This window comes from Equus przewalskii, chromosome 12 (assembly GCF_037783145.1).
Source record: "Equus przewalskii isolate Varuska chromosome 12, EquPr2, whole genome shotgun sequence".
Classification (NCBI taxonomy): Eukaryota; Metazoa; Chordata; class Mammalia; order Perissodactyla; family Equidae; genus Equus; species Equus przewalskii.
Genome location: NC_091842.1, coordinates 9,327,219 through 9,336,191, shown reverse-complemented (window position 1 = coordinate 9,336,191; position 8,973 = coordinate 9,327,219). Strand labels below are relative to the sequence as shown.

General features: G+C 42.1%; 1 long non-coding RNA gene across 1 annotated transcript; it reads left to right on the top strand.

Annotated features, from left to right (window-relative positions):
* The first annotated feature begins 1,836 nt into the window (after nucleotides 1-1,836).
* LOC139074711 (uncharacterized) lies at nucleotides 1,837-5,745 on the top strand. Its single transcript, XR_011524376.1, has 3 exons — nucleotides 1,837-3,652; nucleotides 4,399-4,535; nucleotides 5,157-5,745. It is a non-coding gene; the product is annotated as an uncharacterized lncRNA (long non-coding RNA).
* Nucleotides 5,746-8,973: the final 3,228 nt, after the last annotated feature.

Here is an 8,973-nt window from a genome sequence, read left to right as displayed (position 1 = left end):
AAGTGAGGACCCCGCATCCCTCTGCTAGGCCCCCCTTTGATGCTTCCGTGAGCCTGGCCTGTGGTGGAGGTGCCCCCACGAGGAACCGACTGTTCACAGCTCCTCTTCCCCGGGCAGGGTCCCAGGCAGCACCCCTCCGACCAGGGCCTTCCTGCTCCTAGCTCTCCCACGTGCGAAAGAGGGGCCGGAAGGGCCTTCCTGTGCTCCATCCCCCAATAATCACATCTCCAGATCCAGCCTATTAGCAGAAGGTTTGAATATGTGGTATTAAAACAACAAAACCGCCAATCCATACCTGGTGGTGAAAAGGAGGTCTATAAAAATAGTGACCTTTCTTGAAAGTCAAAAGGCACATCTGATAATAAGTTAACTAATATTAAGTGATGGGCTTTTGTATTAATCATGTATTTCTGATGCTTTGACATCTGGGCCTCGCTGACCCTGGAGAGCCTGCCCCTCCCAGGGCTGGCTAATTCCTAGAGGTGGTAAACCTCTTTCCTGCTGAACATGCCTTTCATTTGCAAACCAACGGATGCAGAGCCCACATCCAACCACCTCCTTCATCGGGCTCTCACACTGGTACCTTTATCAGGGTGTGGGACCACTTCCCCCTGCTCTCCCACTATCCCACTATCCTCATCCTACAGGGCCAGGTATCAGACAACTAGGGACAGCCCCCTGCCCCAGAGCCTGCTGAAATTACTCAAACTAGCCCATCCTAATCCTACTCACCCTGCTTTACCCATTCCTTCCTGCAGAAACCACAATAAAGGCTCTTGCCCACAATGTTCCCGTGACCTCTGCCTGTGACCCACCTGGTGCTTCCCCATGTGGCCCCCTCTGGGGCAACGTGCACCCCTCCTCTTGGGAATGGAGAGTAATGAGCTATCTTTTCAAAGGCAGTCATCTCCTGATCTGGTGGCCTCACCATACCTAAATAATCATAAAGCCTACGTTTTAAAGCAGTTTTATGTGAAGGTGGCATTTACTCAGAAAAGAAAGCTCTAGAATCATCTCGGTTAAGTTTCAGATTGAAGCCTGGCCCAAGAAGAGACAACGCACCAACTGCATTAGGAACGTGAGCCTGTTCGTGAATGAGTCAAGTCTGCACGTGCCCGGGGCAGGTCTTCTAAGCAACCCACAGGTGCATCACGGTCATTCCCAGGCGTTGTCCGCTGGTTTCACATCCTCCGTGATCTAATTGACTCTTGAACATAAACACAGCATGCGAGGCCTCTAACTGAAGACTTCTTTAGGGAATGCGTGCACTTGGAATTTGCAGCTGCCCATGGCATGTACGGTAGCCTTCATTTTAAGCAAATATAATATACAGAATTCAGAGCAAACTAAGTCGCAAAAGCAGGAAATTAGCTAACTTTGGCAATCATGAAGTAATGATATATAAAGAGATGTCAACACCATGTGTTAGTCAGAGGCCTTAACTTATTTGTCACTGGTTAAACGTCTATGTGCTCCTTCCTTAAAAAAAAAAAAAGGCAAAGAAAAACTATAAAATTTTAGTGCTCAAAAGGCACACTTGCTGTATTGGGAAAACTCCTATGATCAGGGGCGCAGAGGTGATGGGTCACAGCACCACAGAAGTATTATAAAGGCCTGAGAGCACTACAGTGACAATGCTCTCAGGTCCCCCTCCTCCTGCACCAGGATTGGGCTAGACTGCTGGTGTGTCTGCTCTCATTCATCCTCCTGACACCCCTATGGGATTGGCTTAGAAGCCCCATTTCAGTGGGTGGGAAGCTGAGGCTCTGTGTCAGTGATAAATGCCCCCAAAACTTAGCAACCTAAAGCAACATTAACATTTATTATCTCACGCAGTTTCTACAGGTCAAGAATTTGGGCATAGCTGGGTGGTTCTGCTCAGGATCTCTCGAGGCTGAAGTCAAGGTGTTGGCCGGGGCTGTGGTCATCTGAAGGCTCGACCAGAACCAGAGGACCCACTTCCAGTCAAGGGATGGCTCGATCACATGCCAGCTGGCTGGTGCCAGGTGGTAGGCAGGAGACCCCAGTTTCTCACCACATGGAGCTCTGCACAGGGCTGCTTGTGTCCTCGAGACATGGCAGCTGGCTTGTCCTAGAGTGATCGATCGAAGAGAGTGGAAGGCAGAAGTTGCGATGTCTTTTTATGACCCAGCCTCAGGAATCATGCATCCCTTAATATCCTAATGGTCACACAGGTCCGCCCTATTCAGTGTGAGAGGGCACTACACAAGAACGTGAACACCAGCAGGTGGGCTCGTGGAGGCCGTCTTGGATGCTGTCTGTCTTCCAGTGAACCCAAGAATTTAAGTAATTTTCTTAAGATCACTCAGCTAATTTCAAATCCTGCCTTCCTCCAAACCCAGCACTCTTTGCTCTGCACAGTGGCCTCGCCAAAGCCTGCGAACAGGACACTGCCAAATGGAGACAAAAGGTCCTGCTTGAGCCTCATCCCGGGCTCAATATTTTGGCCAAAAGTTTTATCTTCAATCCGCTGGGAATTTTTTTTTTTATATATATTGAGCGCATAGCTCAGACTTTCTAATGGGAATTGATGAAAAATAATTTTTACTTTATTGATTTGCCCTAAACCAAACCAAACTTGCTGAACCTCATCCCTGGCTAGAGCTCTTTTTTTCTAAAAAAAAAAAAAGGAAAAAAGTGGGAGGATGCCTGTACTAACAGAGGACAAACTATTTCCACGCTACAAACCATTTTGAGATCGTTCCTTCTATGAGAGCTGAACTGAACACGTTCAAATCTCTGTTGTAGGAAGAGGTGATTGAAGGGCATTCTTATTCCCTCAAATAACAGGAAATCCATCATTTATTCTTCGGTAATAAAAACTGCGTGTGTAAGAATTGGGACCACGGAAGGTCAACTCAAATTAAAGATTTTACGACTGGCGGGTATATTAAATCTTTTCAACAATTTATAGAAAGGATTTGAAATATGTCAAACATATTTCTTTAGGTTTTTTTCAAGTGAGAGATTTTATGGCATCAAGTCACAGAATCAGGAGAAAAATTTCTCTGAGGTCATGCAGTCCTGGTCACTGCCAATGTCGTATTGCTCCCTTCAGAACCAAAGGCCGGGTATTAAGTTGTCTGAAGTCAACTTCTTCTAATTAAAATGAAAGTCATAAAGCAAAGTATTTCAATAATCTACAGTAATAATCCCAAATGTATATAGCACATATATCCGAGAAATGTAAAGCAGTTCACATTTTTTATTTCTCTCACCTGGAAACAAAAACTAAAGCCCCGAGGCAAATGGAAGGGAACATTCATTAACTTAAATATTTACAGAGTAAATCAATGTGGCTGTCTGTCTGCGTGTGCATGTACCAGGAGAGGGGGGAAGAAACTGACATTTATCGAGGACCTACTGTGTACCCGGCTTTGAACTAGGACCAGTGGACCCGAACACGAGTGCGACTCTTCATAGAGGTCACGGGCTGTTAAGAGAGTCAGCAGTTCCCAGGGTGACGCAGTAAATGCCAGGGCCGAGGACGCGCCAGCTCTGGACCTGACACAGCGGGGCAGGCTAAGAGAGGCAAAGCCGTTTCTGCGCACACGTCTTTTCACAGAGAAAGGAGAAGTGGAGCTACTACATAGCCTTATGGTTCCTGCCTCGTCCCTGACACCCACTTCAGGTATGGACTCCCTTGCCTTTTAGTCTTGAATTAAAATGAGATCCTATATGGGAAAGCATTTGACAAGGGGCAAAGTGCCGTACAGGTTGGTCTCCCCATCTAGACGAGGAGCTCCCTGGGGGCAGGGACGGGGCAAATCCTTGCCCAGAACCCAGCGCCTGCCGGAGCATCTGGCAGCGGTCCTCACAAAGCTCCGGCCGGAGGTCTAAGTATGTCTCACGCCAGAATGAGGGGGGAGAGAAAAGTCCCCTGCACTTTTCCAGGTGTGAAAAGAAACAACTTTTTTGAAGTTCCTTAGAATTTTAAAACTTTTAATTGTTTTAATGGGTGCAAAAATGTGGATGATATTTGATGGTTATGAGGCTATACTAATAAAATAGCCACCTGGGAACAGTAATGTGGCCAAAAAGTAAGGCAATGCTCACGGAAGGAGAGGGAGATTTCAAAAGGACACAGAAAGCAACCTGGGGCTCCTAATGGCCAAATCAAGGGCGAATTGAGCATCAAAATAAACAATAATGGTAACAGATTATAACCGAGTGAATAAAATAGGAAACCAGGCACCAGGACAGTGAGTGTGTATGTGTGTGTAAGAGAGAGAGACGATCACATGACCCAGAAATCCCACTCCTAACTATTTACCCAATGAAAACGTAAGCATCTGTCCACACAAAGCTTTATTTAGAGCAGCTATGCTTGCAGTAGCCCCAAACTGGAAACAGACCAACCCAAATGTCCATCAACAGGTGAATGGATAAACAAGTTATGGTGTATTCATACATGGAATACTACTCAGCGATAGAAAGGAATGAACTATCAATACACACAACGTGGATGAAGATCGAGAATATTATCTTCGGTGACAGAAGACAGACATGAAAGAGTAAATATTGCGTGGTTCCATTTATACGAAATTCTAGAACAGGCAAAACTAATTTATGGTGATAAGAAGTACGACGGAGGTTGCCTGGGGCCAGGGGTGGGAGGGAGTTGACTGCAAAGGCGCGTGAGGGAATTTTGAGTGATGGAAATATTCTGTATCTTGAGTAAGACAGTAGTTATGAGTCTAAACATTTTTTGAAACTCAAAGAACACTTAAAATGGGTACACTTTACTATATGTAAATTATAACTAAATAATATTGATTTTTTTAAAAAGGACAGACTCGGGGCCAGCCTGGTGGCGCAGCGGTTAAGTTTGCACGCTCCTCTTTGGTGGCCCAGGGTTTGCCGGTTCAGATCCCAGGTGCGGACCTACTCACTGCCTGTCAAGCCATGCTGTAGCAGGCGTCCCACATATAAAGTAGAGGAAAGCGGGCACGGATGTTAGCTCAGGGCCAGTCCTCATTCGCAAAAAAGATGAGGATTGGCAGCAGATGTCAGCTCAGGGCTAATCTTCCTCAAAAAAAAAAAGAAAAGAAAAGAAAAGAAAATTTTTTTTAAAAAAAGAGAACAGACTCAATGGGAAAAGCATTTGTTCTTCCCTCTTCTTTCCTTAATTGCAGGCATGATGTCTGGAGGCACAGCAGCTACTCTGTGACTATGAGGTAACAAGCATGAGGACAACAACTAAACCTAAGGACAGCAGACAAATGTGGTGAGAGAACCTGGTGACTGAGGCCATTTTTGAGCCTAGACTTTCCATCTCTGGACTCTCAGCCTCCACACCGTCTTGTTCTCACTGTGAGAGGGTTTTGTCATTCCAGTCAAATTTATTCCCACACAAAGTACAAACCCCTTCCATCCAGATTATTTCCACTCCATCTTCACTGTGATCAACTGATAATGCACCCTCCTCCTCCAGAACCCAAACTAAGGATGCAAGCATATAATCTTCCAAGGCGCATTTTGAAAATGGGGGCTAAGTGATGTTAATTAAGCTGATCTTCAAGATTACTGTGACTGCCTCAGTCAAGATAACTAGATATAGCTACAAATCATAAAGGAACAAGAGGGCACTGACTCACTCCATTTTCCCAGCTTCTGTACTATAGTATATAGAGTCTGTTTTATAGCTTATACACAATACATACATTATATAATATAATGACAGAATTAAACATAAATCTAAATATAATATGTATTTTTAAACCCAGTAAGAATTACTATTATTATTATATTATACAGCCAATATTTATTAAGTTTATCCGGCTAGTTGCCATGTTCAGTGTTCTTCATTTAGTTCCAAGCTTCTACTTGGGTCATTTCCCTTCTGTCTATAAGACACTCTTTATTATTTCTTTTAGAGCAGAGGTGCTGGTGACCAACTCTCTCATTTCTTAAAATTATTTTATTGAGGTCATAATGGTTTACAACATTGTGTGATTTCAGGTGTACAGTATTATTTATCAGTTTCTGTACAGACCATATTGTGCTCACCACCAATAGTCTAGTTTTTATCTGTCACCATATGTATGAGCCCCTTTACCCTTTATGCCCACCTCCCAACCCTTCCCCTCTGGTAACCACTAACCTGTTCTCTCTGTGCATGTCTTTGCTTATCTTCCACATATGAGAGAAATCATGGGGTGTTTGTCTTTCTCTGTCTGGCTTATTTCGCTTAACACAATACTCTCCAGGTCCATCCATGTTGTTGCAAATGGGATGATTTTGTCTTTTTTTCTGACTGAGTAGTATTCCGTTGTATATACACCACATCTTTATCCAGTCATTGGTCGATGGGCACTTGGGTTGCTTTCATGTCTTGACTATTGTGAATAATGCTGCAATGAACATAGGGGTGCATAAGTCTTTTTGAATTGTTGATTTCATGTTCTTTGGATAAATATCCAGTAGCGGGATAGCTGGGTCGTATGGTATTTCTATTTTTAGTTTTTTGAGGAGTCTCCATACTGCTTTCCATAGTGGCTGCACCAGTTTGCATTCCCACCAGCAGTGTATGAGCGTTCCCTTTTCTCCACATCCTCTCCAACATTTGTTATTTTTCGTCTTGTTAATTATAGTCATTCTAACGGGTGTAAGGTGATATCTCATTGTAATTTTGATTTGCATTTCCCTGATAATTAGTGATGTTGGACATCTTTTCATAAGCCTATTGGCCATCTGTATATCTTCTTTGGAGAAATGTCTGTTCATATCCTCTGCCCATTTTTGATTGGGTTGTTTTCTGTTGTTGTTGTTGAATTGTGTGGGTTCTTTATATATTTTGGAGATTAACCCCTTGTCAGATATATGATTTGCAAATATTTTCTCCCAGTTGGTGGGTTGTCTTTTTGTTTTGTTCATGGTTTTGTTTGCCTTGCAGAAGCTCTTTAGTCCGATGTAGTCCCATTTGTTTAGTTTTCCTTTTGTTTCCCTTGTCTGAGTAGACATGGTATTTGAAAAGACGCTGCTAAGATCGATGTCGAGGAGTGTACTGCCTATATTTTCTTCTAGGAGTTTTACGGTTTCAGGTCTTACCGTCAAGTCTTTAATCCATTTTGAGTTCACTTTTGTGTGTGGTGTAAGATAACGGCCTACTTTCATTCTTTTGCATGTGGCTGTCAGTTTTCCCGATGCCATTTATTGAAGAGACTTTCCTTTCTCCATTGTATGCTCTTGGCTCCTTTGTTGAAGATCAGCTGTCCATAGATGTGTCATTTTATTTCTGGGCTTTGAATTCTGTTCCATTGATCTGTGTGTCTGTTTTTGTGCCAGTACCATGCTGTTTTGATTGCTATAGCTTTGTAGTATGTTTTGAAGTCAGGGATTGTGATGCCTCCAGCTGTGTTCTTTTTTCTCAGGATTGATTTAGCTATTTGGAATCTTCTGTTGCCCCATATGAATTTTAGGATTCTTTGTTATATTTCCATAAGGAATGTCATTGGGATTCTGATTGGAATTGCATTGAATCTGTAGATTGCTTTAGGAAGTATGGACATTTTAACTATGCTTATTCTTCCAATCCACGTGCATGGGATATCTTTCCATCTCTTTACGTCATCATCGATTTCTTTCAATAATGTTATAGTTTTCCTTGTATAGGTCTTTCACATCCTTGGTTAAATTTATTCCTAGATATTTTATTCTTTTTGTTGCGATTGTAAGTGGGATTGTATTCTTGAGTTCTTTCTCTGTTAGTTCGTTATTAGAGTATAGAAATGCAACTGATTTTTGTAGGTTGATTTTGTACCCTGCAACTTTGCTGTAGCTATTGATTATTTCCAATAGTTTTCCGATGGATTCTTTAGGGTTTTCTCTATATAGAATCATGTTGTCTGCAAATAGCAAAAGTTTCACTTCTTCCTTCCCAGTTTGGACACCTTTTATTTCCTTTTCTTGCCTAATTGCTCTGACCAAAACCTCTAGTACTATGTTAAATAAGAGTGGTGATAGAGGGCATCCTCGTCCTGTTCCTGTCTCAGAGGGATGGCACTCAGTTTTTGCCCAGTGAGTATGATGTTGGCTGTGGGTTTGTCATATATGGCCTTTATTATATTGAGATGCTTTCCTTCTATATCCATTTTATTGAGAGTTTTTATCATGAATGGATGTTGGATCTTGTCAAATGCTTTCTCTGCATCTATTGAGATGATCATGTGGTTTTTACTCCTCATTTTGTTAATGTGGTGTATCACGTTGATTGATTTGCAGATACTGAACCATCCCTGTGTCCCTGGTATAAACCCCACTTGCTCATGATGTATGATCCTTTTAATGTACTTCTGTATTCAGTTTGCCAATATTTTGTTGAGGATTTTTGCATTTGTGATCATCAGCAATATTGTCCTATAATTTTCCTTCTTTGTGTTGTGCTTGTCTGGCTTTGGTATCAGGGTGATGTTGGCCTCATAGAATGAGTTAGGAAGTGTTCCATCTTCTTTGATTTTTTGGAATCCTTTGAGAAGGATAGGTATTAAACCTCCTTTGAATGTTTGGTAGAATTCTCCTGAGAAGACATCTGGTCCTAGACTTTTATTTTGGGGGAGGTTTTGATTACTCTTTCTATCTCTTTCCTTGTGATTGGTCTATTCAGATTCTCTATTTCTTCTTGATTCAGTTTTGGGAGGTTGTATGAGTCTAAGAATTTATCCATTTCTTCTAGATTGTCCAATTTGTTGGCATATAGCTTTTCATAGTATTCTTTTATATTCCTTTGTCTTTCTGTGGTATCCATTGCAATTTCTCCTGTTTCATTTCTGATTTTACTTATCTGAGCTTTCTCTCTTTTTTTCTTAGCGAGTCTGGCTAAGTGTTTGTCAATTTTGTTTATCTTCTCAAAGGATCAGCTCTTAGTTTGATTGAACCTTTCTATTGCTTTTTTATTTCTATCCATTTATTTCTGCTCTAATTTTTATTATTTCCCTCCTTCTACTGACTTTG